At 39.7% G+C, this 21,416-nt stretch overlaps 1 protein-coding gene across 2 annotated transcripts in view; it reads right to left on the reverse strand.

The window, feature by feature from the left end:
• Positions 1-21,416, reverse strand: part of BCKDHB (branched chain keto acid dehydrogenase E1 subunit beta) — a 277,474-nt gene that overhangs the window by 7,472 nt on the left and 248,586 nt on the right. The window lies entirely within an intron of this gene.

A 21,416-nucleotide genomic window follows, 5' to 3' on the forward strand; every position in this document is an offset into this window, starting at 1 on the left:
AAACAAGGAAGAAAGTTAGTAAGGCTTTTACTTTCAGAAGCCATCCTTCACAAATTAAGTTCTGGTGAGCTATGCCAGACTGACACCTCTGAAAATCCCAACATTCTATTTATATCACAGTATAGACACAGCCCAGACAACAGAAGTAAAGCTTCCCTTTCTTCTTAGGGATTTATATTAAAATAACAACTGGTATCAATGTTACATTCATTTTATAGATGTGTTTTATGTTAAACTGCATGCAGATTACATTTAGCACATCTATTATACATTCAAAGAGAGACACTGCCAGGAAGCAACATATTTCAGGAACAAAGAAATTAGAGTGTATACTTCCCAAGCCACATTTAAACATGTAAGGAAACTCAAATAATCTAAAAGCCAGTATTATTTGTTATATAAGTGAATGTTATATACAACTTCTAGTGTATTAGGGACTTATCCCAAGAAGTGCTGAGCAGCTGCATCTGGCACTGAAATCCATGGACTTGCATGTGATCAGTACATTCTGAGAGTCAACCACACAGTCTGTAAATAAAAATTATCTTTGTTCTGAGGGTATGTCCACACAGCAACTAGACACTCATGACTAACCTGTGCCAGCTGTCTCAGGCATGCGGGGCACAGGCTACAGGGCTATTTCATTGCGGTGTAGATTTCTGGGCTTGGTCTGTGTAGACTTCCAGGCTCTAGGATCCTGAAAGGTGGGAGGGTTGACTAGTTTCTGTGTAGACATACCCTGAGGGGCCCAGACTTGGCAAAGTCTGCTTATTCAGGCCACCAGGCATGCACAGTATTACAAACATACCCTACTAATCTGAAGGTGGACGTGGGGCTTGTGTGAAATTTTAGCATCCTTAGCAGCCAACTCAAGAATGGCACTCAAGTCTTCCTGCTTTCCCAAACAGCTTGGTGAGTGCAGGGATTGTGGCAATCTGGGATAGGTGAATCCAGTAGTATGTTTTCCAGATAGTACTGATACAGATACCAATTATCATCTCACAAACTTTCTCTCATCCTCAGAAAGTCCTCTGCAGACTCACCCTCCTGGCTAGGCAGAGGAAGGAGCAAGAGCAGAACCACAGACCTGCTCATGTAACCCTGGATCCAGTGGAGAGTAGGGTCAAGATAAGCGATAAGAGATCTTGACCCTTCCTCCTAACATTTACTAAGGTCTCCTGGCTGGACTTCTGCTTTCTGGGCCCAGCAGGTGTAGAGAAGTCTCTTTCCTTGTAGTCCTCTTCCACTGAACCCATATAATCAATTCCTGTCAAACACCCATGTTTCTCAATAGTGGTATGCTAGATATTTTCTCAGATTGCTGGATTGTTTTGAACACAAGGAACGCTGCAACCCAAGAGTGAGCTATCCGCCTAGGTTTGTATAAGGTTACTCCTCACCACACATGATGGCATGGATAGGAGATACCCCTTTAACACAAGTGAATTGCAGAAATGTCATGTTTCTCCGTATTACTCACATGCAATTGTATGGTAGCATCTTTTTTCAAAGCAGTTGGAAATAGAAAATGCATGAGGAAAAGGATTTCCCTACCCCTTCTGAACTCCCACATTATTCCCCTCAGTGGTCAACTAGTTAGCTGTGTTGCCAGTCTAGTTGTTTTCCAAATAGATATAATTGTTTTAAAAAATTTCTAGTTGGAAAAAAATTGCATTTAGTTGTTGGTTGGATGTTTGCATTGAAATTGAAACATTAATACACACTTTAAAAGCATATATATGATAAAACACTTGTCCCTGAAAAAGCATAATAGGTTTTAAAAGTATGAACAAAGATTAACTTCCTTACACAACTGTGTTTGTTGCGACAATGTTGGGATATTCATTTTGGTGATGTTGGCCAAACTCAAAATTTCAAATTATGATTGATAAACAACAACAAACCATCATAAAATAAAATGCTGATGTTTATTGGTGTTTTATTATGTTTAAAATGTGGGGCCAAGAGTTAGCTTTGCCGATGAAAATGTACAAAACTTGCTTACAGCAACCAGGCAACCACAATAAACGGAACTCCTCCTTTTTTATTGAAATTTCATGAAAGTTTATGTCCACACAGAAGGAAGTAATACAATTTTTCATTCTTGGAACAACCATATTAGTATGTTTTAGTGACTTTACTTCAGAATGCCAGATTTGTGTCTGGGAAATTTATATAAATATACATTTCCTAGTAGGTTAAGATTTTTAAAATGCATAATATTTGCAAAGGTTATTATCTTACATCATTGCTATCTTGAGGGGTCATTATGTCGGGGAGTTTCTGTACTAAACCTTTTAATTATTATGATATTTTCAAAAGTCAATTTAAATATATATCTTTTTAAATAATATTTTTTGTTTTAGAATTCTAAAACTTATGTTTTTCAGTTTTTACTATGGTGCCATCTTCACCCTCATGGTCTCACTCCTTGGCCCTCATCTTCCTGTAAATTCGAATACCCCCTGGGGAAAACACCGGCAGTAGGTCATTCAATCCAACCCAGTGTCATAGCATTTCCTAGTGAAAAGGTCAGCCTATGAACTGTCCATGTATGGATATATGTTTACCTGGCAAATATCAAATAAACACTATGCTTTTTCTGGGATCTGCTTTCAGGTTGGTTTTCTTGTTGACCCTTCTGTTGGTATAGAGCCTTGGGATGGCAGTACGGAAAGAGAAAATCACTATTTAAAGCTTGCAGAGGTTACAGTCTTAAATAGCAATACTGAGAGTGGTAAGTTAACTTCAGATTGGGACATAATCCTCCACTGAACCAGGAAATCACATTGCTTTCCATATTTAATATGCGTTTGTCTTAACTGTCAACTAGAAGCACAAACATATGACTATCAGTATCCCACTACGTAATTCATTTAAGTAACACCACTTCTTGCTACTTGGTATTATTTTCATTATAATGTGAGTTTAAGCATTTTAAGGTTGGATTTTCTTTATAAAAAGTGAGATTAATGTTGTGAAAAGTGCTAGATGGAAAGTAACAGAGACCAAAATCCTTTATTTTAACCCACAGATCAGCTACATCAAGCTTCCAATTCTCCCTCACCCCTGACCAGTGGAAAATCTTTATGGTGGAGAGGATAGTGTACTCTCCATATGCAGTCAGTCCTTGGCCCCCGTACTGTGACTGCCGGTAACAGTGCTTATTTTGGACATAGTAATGCCTGTTCAAAAATGGTCTGTAGAGGGGTGGGGTGGAGATGCAGCACAGCAGCAGGAGCTCCCAGATGCACAGGGTGAGTAGGCCATCTGCACTCCCCAGCTATCTAGCTCTATATGCCATGACCCTACCTCCCCTTTTGGAATATCTAGCCGTCACAGGATCACGGACTAGGGGAGTCCACGCTCTTATGGCAATGCAAGCCTGAAACTGTGGCCAGAACCACCCCAGAAGTTTAGGGCTGAGTTTCACTGGAGCCTACTCCACACCTTGTGCATCTGTACAGAGGCCATTTAAGCTCTAGGCCTCAGTTTCAGCTGGCAGGGCGCCCAGAGCCCTTCAAATCCCCAGACGGTACCGGCTTACTTTCACTTCAGAGCGAGAGGTAGAGTTTAGGGGCTGTGGATCTCTGGGTGTGGAGTGGGATTAAGAGATTTTGGGGGAGGAGGAGATTGGGGTAGACACTGTGGAGAGGGAATATTTATGGGCTAGAGTCCGGTGGGTCAAGCGAGGCGGCCCTTACCAGATCTGAGCCTCAGCCATGAAGTAGAATTGCTGGGCAGGATTGGTGCTTTTCTGCACCATCCCCCGACTCCTTGCAGACAGGCTGGGTCCTTTGCACTAGGCAGATACCTGGGACTGAGCCAGCGTGGCCCTGTCCCACACCATCTCAGGCATTACTAGGAGACAGGGGTGGAGCTATGCCTTCTGGGTGGGTCCTGCACAGGCTGCACAGCAGAAAAGAGCCTGGCAGTGACAACGCCATTCCTCAGCACCCTCAGAGCCAGCTACAAGTCCTTGGCATCCCGCCTCCCCAACAGCACCTCCAACACCAGCTCTGAGTCACTGGCATCCCACCTCCCCCACAGCTCCACCAGTGCCATCTCGCCAGTATCCTCCCTCCCCAAGAGCACCCCCAGGGCCAGTTCCTCAGTTCTCCACCTCCCCCACAGGCAGCGTGTGGGAAACCCAAAGAGGCAGCACTGCCCCGGCTACAGGCAGCTGTAGTAGCCCGAACTCCTCCACTGCTGCTGTTCTCCATGGGGCAGAGGGAGAAGACCTGGTGGCTCAGCACTGCACGGCTTCTGAGGCTGCAGCAGCAGCAGCACTACCAGCCGGGGGGACAAAATGTTACCCAAAGTGTTGGGAGCGAGTGGGGGATGCTGCTCTCTGCCCCCCCTCATTTTGTCACCCTGACTGTATTTAGTATCATCTTACCCCATTTCTAGGGTCTGTCTTCCTTGGTAATTCAAATAGCAGGAGGAGAAACATAACCCTAGGCTGTCTTCCTAAACACAGATATCTCTCAGGGTGTTCCTGAAGAGCTCTCTCTGTCCTAGAGCCCAAGAATCTCCATTCTTGAGCCATTCCTCCTGCATTATATCCCTGCCACAATCAGTCAGCAGGAATCAGTCAGCATCACGCTGCAGAGTTCCAACAGCACTTAACAGGTTGATTCAACAGAAGAACTCTACCACCTTCTTGCAGTCATTAGGGATCCACTCTGAATTCAAACCAGCAACTTAGAAAGGTCCCATATTATTTTAATAATCTCCCTTAGCCAGTATTAATTCATTCTAATTGTAGTATTCAAACTGCCCTTACGCATGGAGGGAGTGACATCTCAGCCTTCTTTTTTGTTTGGTTCAGACTCTTAGTTTAATTCACCCAAGTATTACAATCTTTATAGTCCTTCTCAAGCATTCCACATTGTTTAGTGTCCCTATTTAAAACCTGAAGAAATGTAATTTGGAAAAGTTGCATAATAAATACTGAAAAATAGAACCAAGAGATAACATTAATAGAATGAGTTTGTGCTCCAGTAATGGTCTTTCCTTACGGACAGATAGTGGTAAAGCCAAGACATTTACTTATTAAGTGGTTGCAGACTTTCATTCTATTAATGTTATCACTATTATACCTAATTTAAAATAAAAATAAATGTTAAGACTTCCAAAACCACTACTTGAATTTTCTCTTTATAGGGAGAGAATCCCAAATGGATGTTAAAGTTGGACTTTATGCTGCAATTTAAAAATTGTGAGAAATTTATACTGCATTTTAAAAGCCTTTCATCTTGAGTACATACACTGCTTAGAAATTTTTAAAGCTCCAGAAGTGCTAGTTGGATGTGTGATGGAGGCTTGATCACGTGACACAATCCCCCCAAAAAATAAATCAAAAATATGCAAAGTAATGGAACTACAATGTGTTTGAACTTGGGGCTGTTTGGGGCTTTTTAAAAAAATGTGCACCTGACTGTGAGGATTTTCTTCTGCATATTAATAAATAAGAAATTTTATTTTATCAATGAGCTATTTCAGAGGTGGAAAATGAGGTCTCAATCGCGCAATTAAATCCATGTAGGTGAAGTCCTGCAACCGCATAATCCCACTGAAGTCAATGTAGTTTTGTGCGGGAACATATCCATATGGATCTAATTGCAGGATCAGTACTGTATTCTGTACTTCACTTCTTGTTAATCATGGAATAAGTGATATTTTAGCAAACTGATTGGCTGATTACAAAATTGCATTAGGTATAATGAAAAATAATATATGAAGCTAAGGTAACAAATTGGTTATTTTCTTACATAAAACTTCTTTAAAAAATGTTCATTATGATACTTACAATATATTATTTTAAATAATTCTGTGGGAAAGTCCTCTAATAACATAAGAACGGCCATACTGGGTCAGACCAATGGTCCAGCTAGTCTTCCGACAGTGGTCCAATGCCAGGCGTTTCAGAGGAAATGAAGAGAACAGCCAATCATAGAGTGATCCAGTATCCAGATATACTGGACAACAGTATATCTTAGACTCATGACTTTAAGGTCAGAAAGGACTATCACAATCATCTAGTCTGACCTCCCGCACATTGCAGGCCATAGAAACTGACCCACCCACTCCTGTAATAGGCCCATAATCTCTGGCTGAGTTACTAAATATTGATTTAAAGACTTCAAGTTACAGATAATTCACCACTTACACAAGTCCAAACCAGCAAGTGACCAGTACCTGACGCTGCAGAAGATGGCAAAAAAACCCAGGGTCTCTGCCTTCTGACCTGGGGGAAAATTCCTTCCCAACCCCCAAATATGGTGATCAATTAGACTCTAAGCATGTAGGTGAGACCCACCAGCAGACACCTGAGAAAGAATTCTCTATTGTAACTCAAAGCCCTCCCTGGCTAGTGTCCCATCTTTGGCCACTAGAGGCATTTGCTACTATCAGATATTTTTACAGGGACTTTTATTATTTATTCCACCATAGCTACCTTTACATTCTCTGGATGCTGAATTAGGATTTGATGCCACAAACACTATAATGTTAATGTTTAGTAGCGTGAGTAGTCCCCTCTGAAGTCAGTAACAATGTCCATGATGTCAGTTACTACTGACAGAAGTTCAGTAGAACTGATAAAATCTAGGCTTTCAAATATTTACAAGAATAATAAGTTTTAGAATATTTTCACATAACTTGGAATGTGGCCATTTAGATACATTTAAGGGAAGTATTTCAAAAGTGACCCAGAGATTTAGGAGCAGAAATCCCTTTGAAAATCCATCTCAAAATTCATAAAGTGATCACTCTAACCAAGCACTTCAGAACAAAACTGTTCCCTATCTTTACAAACGGTAAATGCAAGGATTTGCTAAACTTTGCATGATTATATTATAAATGTGTTTTCTGTGTCAGATAATCTGCCTTTTTTATTTTTCTCCCCCCACTATTATATATTTTTAGCATGCTGTAGTGGAAAACTTTCACAAAGATTACTGCAGATTTGGGACCTGAATCAGCAATGTGCATAAGCACATACCTAACTTTAAACCATGCGAGTAATCAAATTGAAGTCAATGGGACTACTCAAGTATTTAAAGTTAAGCGTGAGTTGAGTACCTTGTTGAATTGGAGCCACTGTTATTGGACAGAAATGTTGAATAATATATTAGAAGTGTCATGGTATAATTCCCCACTCTGAACCTTAGCGTCCAAAAGATGGGGTACCAGCATGAATTCCTCTAAGCTCAATTACCAGCTTAGTACTTGTAGCGCTGCCACCAACCAGGAATTCCAGTGCCTGGTACACTCTGGTCCCACCAAACCCTTGCCCGGGGACCCCCCAAGACCCAGTCCCTCTGGATCTTAACACAAGGAAAGTAAACCCTTTCCCTCACAGTTGCCTCTCCTAGGCTTCCCCTTCCTGGGTTACCCTGGAAGATTACTGTGATTCAAACTCCTAGAATCTTAAAACAGAGAGGAAAATTCACCTTCCCCCCTCCTTCTCTCTCCCCCTCCCAAGCTCTCCCTGAGAGAGAAAGTAATCCTAACACAGAGAGAAAATTAACCTCTCTCTCCCCTTCCCTCCTTTCTCCCAACCAAGTCCCTGGTGGATCCAGACCCAGTCCCCTGGGGTCTCACCACAATAGAAAAACAATCAGGTTCTTAAACAAGAGAAGCTTTTAATTAAAGAAAGAAAAATAGTAAAAATTATCTTTGTAAATTTAAGATGGAATATGTTACAGGGTCTTTCAGCTATAGACACTGGGAATACCCTCCCAGCCTAAGTATACAAGTACAAAGTAAAATCCTTTCAGGAAAATACAAATTTCAACTCCTTCCAGCCAAATACACATTTGCAAATAAAGAAAACAAACATAAGCCTAACTCGCCTTATCTACCTAGTACTTACTATTCTGGACATGTAAGAGACTGTATCAGAGAGATTGGAGAAAAACCTGGTTGCACATCTGGTCACTTTCAGAACCCAGAGAGAACAACCACCAAAACTAACAGCACACACACAAACTTCCCTCCCTCAAGATTTGAAAGTATCCTGTCCCCTGATTGGTCCTCTGGTCAGGTGACAGCCAGGCTCACTGAACTTATTAACCGTTTACAGTCAAAAGAGACATGAAGTACTCCTGTTCTATTAATCCTTAACTATCTGTTTATGACAAGAAGTTACAGATATTTGCAAAGACATATGATTTGAGCAACATGATAAAACTATTAAACTAATACATGCTTTGAAATACATGTTGAATATGAATATTCCCCAACCCTTTCCAACCTGAGATTAAAATCACTGCAGTTCCTTCCAACAACTTCACAAATTGGACTAAGTGCTTATATGCATCTGGCTATTAACTGAAGACTATTTAGAAACGTTCCCATAGTGCCTCACCTGACAGGCAATTTGCAGCATCCAGTGTTACTGATATACAGAGTTACACATGCAAATGCTTGGCTGAAAATTGATACTGGGTTGCTTTCCAGACTTCTGGGAAATGGTGGACTGGTTCTGTGAGTAGCAAATTATGCATTACTTAGTTAAAGAAAGAGCAGGAAAGAAAGAGAAGACACACAAAGGGAGATGATTTTTCTCCTTTAAGTGTCCCACTTCTGTGTCTTCTATTCTTTTACTTTCCTCACCTTCATCCATGTGTTTATGATCCATTTCTCATCCTCTCTTGCTACATATAAACAATAGCAGACAATACAGAAATATTTTCATTTTTTTACAGTTACCTCAGCATCTGAAGTCTTTTAAAACTCTATGTTATTGATGTAATATTCTGTGTCCCAGTAGGCACATTCTTGCTCTCCAGTTATTATTTTACAGCACTCAGCAGTGTGCAAGGCACTTTATACAAAAAGTAAAAACCAAGGTCCTTACCCCATAACGATTATACTATAAATTTTAGGCGTGATACAAGTGCGAAGAATAAATACACAGAAGTGGAGATGAAGGTCCGCAGCACAAAGGTTACAATAAGATTATATAAATTACTCAGTTACTGGATGGGTATATCTCGATGGCGCTGTAACAATTTTTTTTTAAATGTAGGAACTCACTTCTTGTTAGTGACAAAGCAAAAATTATTTTTAAGGAGGGATATTCATAAGGAGAGGATGGCAATATTTATATCATATCATCTCTTCTACTATCAGATATTTTCTCATATGTATACAACAGGAACCACAATAATCACAATGCCAAGATCCATTACATTGTAAGTAAAATAATATTTCTGTTTTGTTTGTTTGTTTTTTGAAGAAGTTAATTTTTTTTTTACTAAATGGTCCAAATTGTTAAGTTTGGAGGGAGCAGATGGAAGGCTGTTCAGATCTATAAATTTCACTTGACTCGTTAGACAGATAGGGACTGGCTGCAAAGATCAGGACCAGTTCTCAACTTTTTTGAAGTTTGGGCATATTGGATTTGGGAGTTTAGTTAGGTAGGTCAGATCTATAGGTTTGAAAAGGCTACTGGGAGTCCAAAAACTTTTCAGAGAGGAAAGTCAACTTAGCTCTAGAGATTCATTATGTTTTATGGTATTTTCTAATATACGTTTGTCATAAATCATATATGTGCAGAGTTGAAGAACAGACTTTTGCATCTCACATTTCTCTACTGAAATGCCATCACTCACTTCTTCACTCACTTTACCTAGAATTCCTCAATTTAACCTATCATAGGCCATTTAGTGACCTAACAATGAGTTGAATCTTCTTTGTTAAGACACATTATACTTGAAGAAATTTCTTTTCTATGTAAAAGATTCCTGCATAAGGAATAAATCAGATAAAAAAAAGATTTCTAAGAAATGTTCAGCATTCTAAGGGACTTAGCTGATAAAATGCAAATTATCTTTAAGTCTGTTTCATGCAAACACAATAAAATAAAAATAAGATATTTTAAAATTTAAAAGATAAAATTGTTGCTTTTTATATTAGCTGTTATTTGTTTAAACAGTTTACCTTCAAAATAAGAAAAATGGCAAATATGTCAAATTTCCAAAGAGGCTGAAGTGTCTCAAAGTTTGGAGCACAAAAAACTTTTCCTTACAGCTGAAAGCACCAGCTGCTGTGAGTTTGTAAATGTAATTTGCTTTGACTATGTGTATATAATTGTATTCTTATGAATGGCCACTTGTTTCAAGAGCTGTGTAAGTACTGTACTTGTGCAAGTTATTTCCTTTAAGTTCGGGTATTTTTGGAGAGAGGAAACTAATTTTTTTAATTTGCTTGGAAACAACTAACTTCAAATACTTACTGAAAACCTATTCCTGCTAGTCCTAGGACACCCCCCACTTTTTTTTTCCCCAACAGATGGAATTAGCAGTAATTTTGGAGATAGAAATGAATGGTTAGGCGGAGCACCCAGGTAGTATTGAATTCCAGCAATCCTCAACTGGCATACACCACAGGCTAACTTCAGAGCCGACTCCAGTCTGTTTTAAATTGCTCCTGGGCCAAATCTCTGACTCCCACTCTTGCTGGACACTCAGCATAAAATAGGCATTCCTGTTTATTTTCTCACATAACACAAGAACAAGGGGACACTCAATGCAATTGAAAGACAACAAATTTAAAGCAAAAACTAACTGCATCAGTGGATGTTTAAGTATATACGAAATGTCTGCACATGTACTGGGTTCAAGGTCTTTAAAAAAGGTTGCCGCACATTTTCATACACTGTGGTAGGGCCTTAGTACAACTTATGTAAGAATTAGTTAGTACAAGGATCTACATACACTCTATAGACTTGACACAAAGCTCACTGAAGACAAATAGGATTACTTCAGCTGGCTTTGGGCCAAGCCTGACAAAGTATCTGCAGAGTTTTGTTTTATTTTGTTTTTATTTCTTCTGTGGGTATTTCTAACCACATCTACTCAAGCCTGGATCCTGAAAACAGTTCTACATGTGCTTTACTTTAAGCAGATGAACAAATCCACTGGACTACTAGCCTGCATACATTACTCATGTGTGTAAATACTGGCAGCTTATTTACCATTAACATTTTTTTCTCATGGCTGAACAGCGTGATACATATTTGCTCGCTTTTTTTGGTAAGTGAGGATCTTACCCTTCCTGCTCTTTTGAATTACAGAGCGGATATTGAATTAATAATTAAACTCAGATTTTTCTATTTAATATTATTACCAGGCAGGACCCACAATCCTATTTTAAAATCTTTCAAAAACATTTTCTGATTAAGTTAAATGTGCCAGCCGAGAAATCACTGAAAGAACTTGCATTTAAGAGTTTTAATAGCTAGTGAATGACATTTTTATTTTCACAGCTGTCTATGCAGATCAGGCTTCCTTGCAATGAAGCACTTTGTCAATCTACATATCCTGCATTTCATACCCTTCCTAGGGGGACTAACACTTTACTCATCACATGCCAACAATACTCTAAGGCAGGGTTTCTCAAACAGGGGTCGCCACTTGTGTAAGAAAAACCCCTGGAGGGCCAGGCCGGTGTGTTGACCTGCCCTGTCTGCAGGTTCGGCTGATCGCGGCTCCCACTGGCTGCGGATTGCTGCTCCGGGCCAATGGAAGCTGCTGGAAGAGGTGCGGGCTGAAGTGGCTGCCATTTCCAGCAACTCCCTTTGGCCCGGAGCAGCAATCCGCAGCCAGCGGGAGCCGCGATCGGCCGGACCTGCGGACGGGGCAGGTAAACTGGACCGCCAGGGGCTTTCCCTATACAATTGGCGAACCCTGTTTGAGAAACTCTGCTCTTCGGAGAAGTACTTCTGGTTAGTTTTATGATGTAATTTCGGACAATATGTTCCCTATTTTGTTCTAGCAAGATGAGTTTTCAGACAGCACACCGTACTGATCAATTTATCACAAAACATGAACCTAAATTTTGTAAATTGAATATAGCTAATCAAACATTTTTCACAACTAGCCATTTTTCGCTGGTTGTTAAGACATTTAGCCTCTCAGAAAAAGGGCTGAAATTGTCCCAAGGAAATCAATGTCTGGAGGAAACTCTCTATGCATAGATATCTCTGGCTATGATGAAATTGGGGGGTTATCTGTTGGTGTTCATCCATAACACTAAGAATATAATTTCTATAAAATGCATTAAGAAATTACAAAGAAGGAAAAATAGGCTCTCTTTAAATTATCCCTATAAAAATTGTTTATATGTTTATCTTTAAACTGAGAGCATATTTCTTCAGGTTTCCACTACAGCTATGTATTTTTAAATCTATGTACTTCAAATTAATTTGCCTGACGTTTCAGAACAATTGGCTGAAATATTCCAACACAGAAAGCTAAAGAAAATCTCACATTAAATGTACTTTTGTACAATGGAAAAATTAACTGTTATGATTTTTATTCTAATCGCTGTACTGATGAGTCAACTCCGATATTGAAGAATCCTATAAAATTTAATGGAGATGAAAGTGACAGGGTTTTACAGAAACTAAATAGAGTTCTATAACAAATGACATTAAAAAAGTCAAATTTGATAGAAAATTAAAACTTGCGTATAGAATGTTCACCATGTACAGAATTTAACAGAGAATTCTATCCTCAGTATAGAATGCTAGAAGTTAATTTAAAAAAATCTATAGCAGGGCTGTCATTTCTTATTGAATTATGCAGGACTTTCCCATAAGGAGTGGCTTTTCTTCTTATAGATATGCATTTTTCTGACAGTTTTAACTACTTTCCCCTACAATCCCTGTATTATTTTCCCAGACAATATGTTGCATAGTTGCTCCATTGTAAAAATATATATTGACGAGCATTAGTCTTATTGTCCCATTCATTGAGGTCAACCTCAGCCTGGACCAATCTACATGGGAGGTCCACTTCCTAGACACCGCGGGACAAACAAGTGATAGTCATATTACCACCATCCTATACCGAAAACCCACCGACCGCTATGCCTACCTTCATGCCTCCAGCTTACATCCCAGACATACCACACGATCCATCGTCCACAGCCAAGCGCTGAGGTACAACCGCATTTGCTCCAACCTCTCAGACAGAGACCACTGGCTATCACCTACAGTCCTCAGCTAAAACCTCTCCAACGCATCATCAGTGATCTACAACCCATCCTGGACAACGATTCCTCACTTTCACAGGCCTTGGGAGGCAGGCCAGTCCTCGCCCACAGACAACCTGCCGACCTTAAGCATATTCTCACCAGCAACCACACACTGCATCATAGTTACTCTAACTCAGGAACCAATCCATGCAATAAACCTCGATGTTAACTCTGCCTGCATATTTACACCAACGACACCATCACAGGACCTAACCAGATCAGCCACATCATCACCGATTCAATTCACCTGCATGTCTACCAATGTAATATATGCCATCATGTGCCAGCAATGCCCCACTGCTATGTACATTGGCCAAACTGGACAATCCCTAAGTAAAAGGATAAATGGACACAGGTCAGATATTAGAAATGGCAATATACAAAAACCTGTAGGAGAACACTTCAACCTCCCTGGACATACAATAGTAGATTTAAAAGTAGCTAGCCTGCAGCAAAAAAACTTCAAGACCAGACTTCAAAGAAAAACTGCTGAGCTTCAGTTCATTTGCAAATTTGACACCATCAGCTCAGGATTAAACAAAGACTGTGAATGGCTTGCCAACTACAAAAGCAGTTTCTCCTCCCTTGGTGTTCACACCTCAGCTGCTAGAAGAAGGCCTCATCCTTCCTGACTGAACTAACCTCGTTATCTCTAGACTGATTCTTGCCTGCATATTTATACCTGCCTCTGGAAATTTCCACTATATGCGTCTGATGAAATGGGTATTCACCCACAAAAGCTGATGCTCCAATACGTCTGTTAGTCTAGAAGGTGCCACAGGACTCTTTGTCGCTTTCTAAAGGATATTGTTAATGAACAAGCAGATTAAAATGTGGAATATCCATGGAGCTACTCTAATTGTCATGAAACAACTGAGACCATTTGCTTCTATTTCCTAAAATATAATTTAAAACCCGAAGTTGTCACATATTCAAGTAGAATGAGATACAAAAATATTCAATTGGTAATATGTCAAAAAACGAGGGTAACATAACTGCCTGCGGTGTTCCACCTCACACTGACAATCACTATCTGATCAGGAGTAATGAATTTAGCAGATCTTTCCATACTGCCAGATTCTTTGACCATGTACCGGTATTCTTAAAAAGACTTAGCCTCATCTCCTTCCTATTCCCCTAAATCCTGAGATGCCAAGTGGATTTATTTTCTCCTGTTAGCTGTATGTCCAGGGAACTGAGAAGACACTTCACTAGGAATGAACAAGAACAGAATAGAGCACAACAGTATAAAGAAGGACCTTTGAGGTGTTAATTTACAGATATTTAATTTAACGTCCACACTACAGTCAAGCAAATGTTTAAAACTATACTTGAAAAAACTTCCATTGCACTGAGACATTATTTTTCTTACATAATTGCTAAACAACTAGGAGTTTGTATTTTAACAGAATGTTTCCCATTATTTAAATTAGTATGTTGCTCCTGCTCAATGTATTCAAATTATTGCCATCAAATTGTTATATAGGTACCATGTTCCATGACAATGAATGTTATTACAAACACAGAATTTTGATATCAGTGAAAGACATAGGCAAGGAGTAGATGCAATATTTTTAAAATAAATTAATTTTAACAACTTAATTGATAAATATCAGGGACAGAAAAGGAAATGCAAATATTCAATTAAATGCAAATATTCAGGTATTTCATTAAAATAGGATATTTTTTAAACATTTACTTCTGAATGGCAATTGCTTTTTTAATATTAAACATTTTTAAAAAATACATTAAGTTTCTCATTTCATGCAATTCCCAAGTACTGGAATCACATAGTAGCAAAAACTCAAACAGTTTGTGACCATAAGGAAATGTGATATATGATCACAATCATAAAGAGAGAAATCAACTAAAGATTCCCTGGAACTCTCAGCTCTTATTTAGGTTCATTTCCCTTATATGCTGCCAAACCCACTGTTGCTATGATCAAAGTTCCTGACCCATAAAGTCACCATTGGTAACAGAGTCACGGATTAGGTGCACTGATGATAATCTTCTCTTCCAGCTGTGCAACCACAAAATAAAAACACACATTTTAAACAATGGCTGCCCATTATGGAAAACTTCTACTGTAGCCATTCCATATGTCAGAACCTCTCTCAATCATCAGACCACCATGCTATGTCCAGCTGAATGGATGATCTTCACAAAATTGCTGAGAGAAGCAGGACAAATTTATGTAACGTGAAGTTTTAGGAGAAACTAATGCTGACAGCAACAGTCTGACAAACCTCCATAGAGGGATACTATAACAGCAGAAATCAAGTCTCTGCATGCTTTCGGCAGGGAGTTCAGAACCATCAAGAGAGAATAAACCACCTATGGTTAAAAATAAGAGCTAAATATAGAGAGACTGGGTAATTTCTTACATATAAATTTGTTTTCTTAAGGCTTTCACACCACAAATCTGTAGGTTGCTATAGGGTTTTTCTTGCATATCCATGATGAGTGAGGCAGTTCTAGATTTTGCATACAACAGCCAATAGAAATACAGTCAACAAATTCCAGCAGAGCTTGCTAACAATTAAATGAAAAAGATCTTCAACTCCATTGACTTCAATGAAGCTATACCAGTTTACTCCAATAGAAAATCTTGTCCGAAGTATCCAGTGTTGACATTTTTATTATTAACCTCAACTATGCATAAATATGTACACACACACACACACTCAGAGGGAAGGAGGAATCCTTTTGAGTACTGGATTGACAAGCCATGGGGAAACAAGCTTATAAAGAATTCCTTACACTCTCTTGATCTAGTACCACCTTGAATTCAGGGTTTCTTTAGAACTTACTGTTCATGTTCAGTACTGACAGCTGCAATGAGCATATTTTCCAGTCCAGGGTAAAATCAATACTATTTTGAATGTTGTGGAGGAATAGGGGGTTTCTGTGAACAGGATATATATTTTTTCATGACACTTCTGCTTACTTGAGTGGTCACCGTTAAGTACAGGGAAGAAAGCAAGCTTAGCTTTTAGTGGTTAATAAACAACTGCAGCCTGGAGGACCCGTTGACCAAACAAAGCAATGTGTGATGTTGATCCAGCATTTGGCAAACCAGTATGCTGAAGTTTAAGTTGTAGTTTTGTCATTTTCTTAGCATGTTAAATGCTTCCAACTGTAGTTGCCAGTAACCTTCTGATGGATTTTCCTCAGTTTGCTGTCTTGATAGAGATGCTTTCAAGGTCCTTTTCTCTTTGTTTTATTCCTGTGAAATTGAAATATGTGCCTGAATTCCTGAAATCTTCAGCTCTCATCTACTGCTATTTAACGACTCTTCTCACATACATGCTATAATATCTTTTTTGTTTCTTTTTAAGGAAACAGACTATAAGTATAGGTAAGCACTGGAATAGGCTTCCAAGGGAAACTATGGAATCCCTGTCATTACAGGTTTTAAAGACCAGGTTAGACAAACACATGTCGCGGAAGGTCTAGGTATACTTGGCCCTTCCCCAGTGCAGGGGGCTGAACTAGCCTCTAAAGTTCCCTTCCAGCCTTACATTTCTATGATTCCATTAAGATGTATTTGGCTTTTCTTTTTTTGTGGATTTTTCCTGTTTGGTGGGTGGCTTCAGACCGTATCAGTGTGTGTGATTTTAATTATGTAAATTTTTACGTATGCCATGGTGGCGGGCAACTAATAAATCTGTTAAATAATAATAGGACAAAACAAAATAAAAGTGTATGCTGATTAAAATGAAAAATAAAGACAATTTTGGGGGTTATGTCTGGGTTATTTTTGATTAAGAATAATGTAGAATAAATTACACTAAAGAGAATACACTTAAAGCTTCTGAATTTTATTCTTAATAATTATAGAAAAAGTTACGGTATAAATTGAATCTATCTTAGATGCCTAAATAATTTGTTTATTAACCGCATGGCTTTAAGACAATTTATATATGTACTATAAGTAACAATTTCCATTTCGCCATTTCTGACATCAGGCTCCCCCCTTACAGCATTAAAAAGGATGCCATTAGATTAGTGGCATTGTTACCACTAGTGTAATGTGCGCCTCCCTATCCCTGCTAGTTGATGTTTGATTTGACCAGCAGTGGAAAGACATCCCTGGGGTCCTCAGAAGGGGGCAGAGGGGAAAGGGCACAATTTATTAAACAAGAAGCTCATAAAGTAGCAGAGAACATTCCTGTAACCGCCAAAGGCTGCACTGGCTACAGGCAGGCAGACTGGCTAACCCAACTCCGCTCCATAATTGCAGAAACCAACTTCCTTTCTGCAGCGCTCCTCGAGCTGAGCTTTCTTTGTCCTTTATAGGGATCACCTGACCCCCTTCCCAGATATTTTTCAAAATCTAACAAAGCTGGCTGACCCAAGGCCCCCTGAAAGGTGAAGCCCCTCTCTGCAAAGATACCTTAAATCTTCATAGTGTTGTAGAGATATCTTCAATGTTTACAAACTGAGGCACCCTTCATGTATACCCTCATTCCCCTTAATGGGGGGGGGGGGAAGAGAAAAATCCAGATGTGGGCTGAAGCCTAGAGTTGCTGAAGAAGGCCATGCCTAAATATCAGTTATGTGACATGTTGCCATTTAACACCACACTGGCCCCAAATAAATGCCTGGTAATTTGGAAGGTCTGGGCACCCCCCATTAAAGTTAAAATGTAAAAAAGTTACTGCCTGACATTTTAAAATCCATCCCTGTATGTTTCATTCTACTGTTGTGTCCTGATCAACTGCCAACTGCAATTAAACTTAAGTTTAATGTATCTGCAGTTTATTGATTGCAAAAGAGCTTTGGAGCTTTCAAACTTCCAGACTGTCTGCTGCATTTAGTAAACTTAGTGTAATTTTCTTTTATAATTGTCTATTCAGGTAAACATGTACCGGGCTTTGTTAAATGTGTATGAGGATTATATAGAGGTGGACCCACAGGAGTAACAATTGCCACTTTATGGTACTTGGGACATCATGTGTCCTTGAGTGTGCCATGTCTTCAGGAGCCCTGATAATCCATAGAGCGGTTTCTAAAAATACATGATGTTTTAGATTAATCCACTGGATAAACTTAACAAAGCAGTCTTTTATTGGGAGTTAGTGCTTTCCTAGAAATGGAATCTAGCTGGCAGCAGAGATTTATTCACATTCTAATTAGGAAGCAAAGTATGTAAATACATAAACAAACAAGAGACAATATTTAATATATTATAAAGACTATTCTATCCTCAGGAATGTTTTATGCCTCTAAACTGCAGATGATTTTGTACACAGTGGATAGAAACAGATGTTTCCTTTTAGTATCCTAAAATCCCATGTGAAAATCTTAGATATGCAGAACCTTACTAGTTTAAGTTAAATCAGAGATCTTCTACCATTTGTATATAAAAATACTCACTACTTTTTTTAATTTCTGAAAGGCTTATAAAATCCATGTCTTACAAACACACTTAAGGGTATGTACATTTAAAACACTACAGTGGCAGAGCTGCAGCTGCGCCGCTGTAGTGCTTTAGTGTAGACACTACCTACGATGACGGGAGGGGTTCTCTTGTTGGCATAGGTAATCCACCTCCCGGAGATGCAGTAGCTAGCTCAATGGAAAATTCTTCTGTCAACCTAACACAGTCTATCAGGGGTTAGGCTGGCATAGTTATATCTCTCAGGGATGCAGATTTTTCACAGTCCTGAGAGACACAGCTATGCCACTAAGTTCCCAGTGTAAATCAGCCCTTAGGACATGTCTACGCTGCAATCAGATGTGTGACTACAGTACATACAGATTCATAAGGTTAGAAGGGACCGCAAGGGTCATCTAGTCTAAAACCCTGCCAAGATGCAGGATTTGATGTGTCTAAACCATCCCAGACAGATGGCTATCCAGACTCCTTTTGAAGGAGACACTTGAGCTACCTTAGATCGAGCTACACCTCTACCCTGATATAATGCAACCTGATATAACACAAATTCATATATAATGCGGTAAAGCAGTGCTCCAGGGGGAGGGGAGGGACGGGGCTGTGAATTCTGGTGGATCAAAGCAAGTTCAATATAATGTGGTTTCACCTGTAATGTGGTAAGATTTTTTGGCTCCCAAGGACAGCGTTACATCGAGGTAGAGGTGTAGTTCAAATAACAGTAGCAGTGAAACTGCAGCTCAATCCTCCAACCCTTATTCACATAAAAAATCCTTATATGATTAGTCCCTTTGAAGTAAATAAGTATTATTTACATAAAGACTGGAGGAGCTTGCCCCAAAGGGGATTAGGCTTCTCAATTTCGATTATACTGTTTAATGCACAGTCTAAGTGACGACAGCATCAGCTAAAATGGTGCCTTTACATATATGTTTACAGTGTTGCTGATGTACTTTCAGTTTTACACTTGAGTTGTTTATTCTCTTTAATTTATTAGGATCCATGTTTGTATGAGGATCTTGTAAATATTTTGAGTATGCGGGGCTGACTTACTGACCCAGCGTATAGAATTATATGCTGTTATGTGTGACCGGTTCAGGTATGATGATCTCTGTTTTTTCACTTCTGCCAGTTGGGACTGTATTATATGGGGAAAGGGGGGCATCACCTCTGGAACACCCCCTGGTGGCCTGGTGCAGCACTGTAATTATGCCTCTACCTGCATTACCCTTAGTGGGCTTCAATAAGTCCAGTGAGACTAATATATATTGAACAGTGCCCCTTCCAGGGCATAGTTTATGTGGGGCAATTAGTACAGCCCTGCTTAACACTGGTATGGATGTTGAATGGGTCTATCTCCAACCCATTACAGAGAATGGTGGCAGTCATTCCATCAAGAAGTAGTCTGAGAACACGAATGAACGTCAATGGACAACCAAATCTAGACAGCTGTTTCCATAATGCTTCATGATTGGTGGAATCAAAGGCCTCTCTTAGGTCAATAAATGCCATAAACAAAGGCTAGGGTTGTTCTCTACACTTTTCCTGGATCTGTCATACAACAAAAATCATGTCGGTGATGCCACGAGGCAGTCTGAACCCAGTTTGGGATTCTGGAAAGACATCTTCAGTAAAAGAGAGGAGATGGTTCAAAAGGATGTGAGCAAATATCTTCCCAGCCAGGGAGAGGATGGCAATACTTTGGTAATTACAACACATTAACTTGTCCCCTTAAAAATGGTCACAATATTGTCATTCTTTAGGTCAGGTGGAATTTCTTCATTAACGCAAATTCTAACAAGAAGTTGAAGTTTTTGTAGGAGTGCTATTCTACCAGCTGTGAAGACCTCCATGAGGATGCCATCTGGGCCTGGCTTCTTGTTGTTTCTAGTCTGAGTGATGCCTCACCAATTTCCTTAGAAGACTGGGGGGTGAGCAAGAGGTTCTATTACAGGATGCTGAGGAATGGACCCTTTTTTCCATTTATCTTGCCATAATCTTGATTCTTATTCATGGCTGCCTTTCTTCTGGAATTGGGATTGAGAATTTCATGAATGGTCATCACTTCAATCTGTGATGTCTTCATTCTAAAACTAAAGTCATCAGGACTGTTATTAATGACCTATGGTATGCTGACAACTGTGCTATCCTCACACACACTGAGGTCGACTTGCAATCCACCCCAAATCTCTTCTCAGGTGCCTAGAATAGCTTGGAACTTTTCCTCAACATTGGGAAGACTAAGGTGCTCCACAAATTGTCAGCGTTCTCCTATTAATTGTCATAGGTGGTAGGAGCATTTCTCTTGCTTTGGTAGCCATCTCTCCCAGAGGATATTGATGTGGAGACTGAACATAGGATCCATTGTACCAGCACATCCTTTGGAAAGTTGGTCTTTATTGACAGAGATCTGCGGATGGAAACTAAGATTTTGCTCTACAATGCAGTAGTCATTCCCACTTTTCTTTATGGGTACAAGACATGGGTGACATACCAAAGCCATCTTAATAATCTGGAATGGCACCAACAGTGCTGCCTTAGGAAGGTTCTCTATATCAGATGGGAGGATCAATGCACCAATGCCAGCGTTCTCTGTGCAGCTAACATCTCCAGTGTTGAGGTGAAGATTATGAAACACCAAGTTTGCTTGGCTGGTCATTGTGTGCGGGTGGCTGATACTGGTCTTCTCAACTTAGTCATGGCAAGAGGACCCATGGGGGACAGAGGAAATGCTACAAGGACACCCTGAAAGTATATCTTAAGAAGGGAGGCATTGACCCTATGAACCAGGAAGAGCTGCCTGGCAATAGACTGCAATGGAGTCACATCATACACCAAGCCTCAGCCCATTCTGAAGAGAATCCCCTAGCTCAAGAGGCTGAGAAACGATAGAGGAGGAAGGAAAGGGTACAGCATCCTGGCCAACAGTTGTGCTCTTTCCAAGTAATCGCCTGTCACATTTACA

Source organism: Gopherus flavomarginatus, chromosome 4 (assembly GCF_025201925.1).
Source record: "Gopherus flavomarginatus isolate rGopFla2 chromosome 4, rGopFla2.mat.asm, whole genome shotgun sequence".
Taxonomy (NCBI): Eukaryota; Metazoa; Chordata; order Testudines; family Testudinidae; genus Gopherus; species Gopherus flavomarginatus.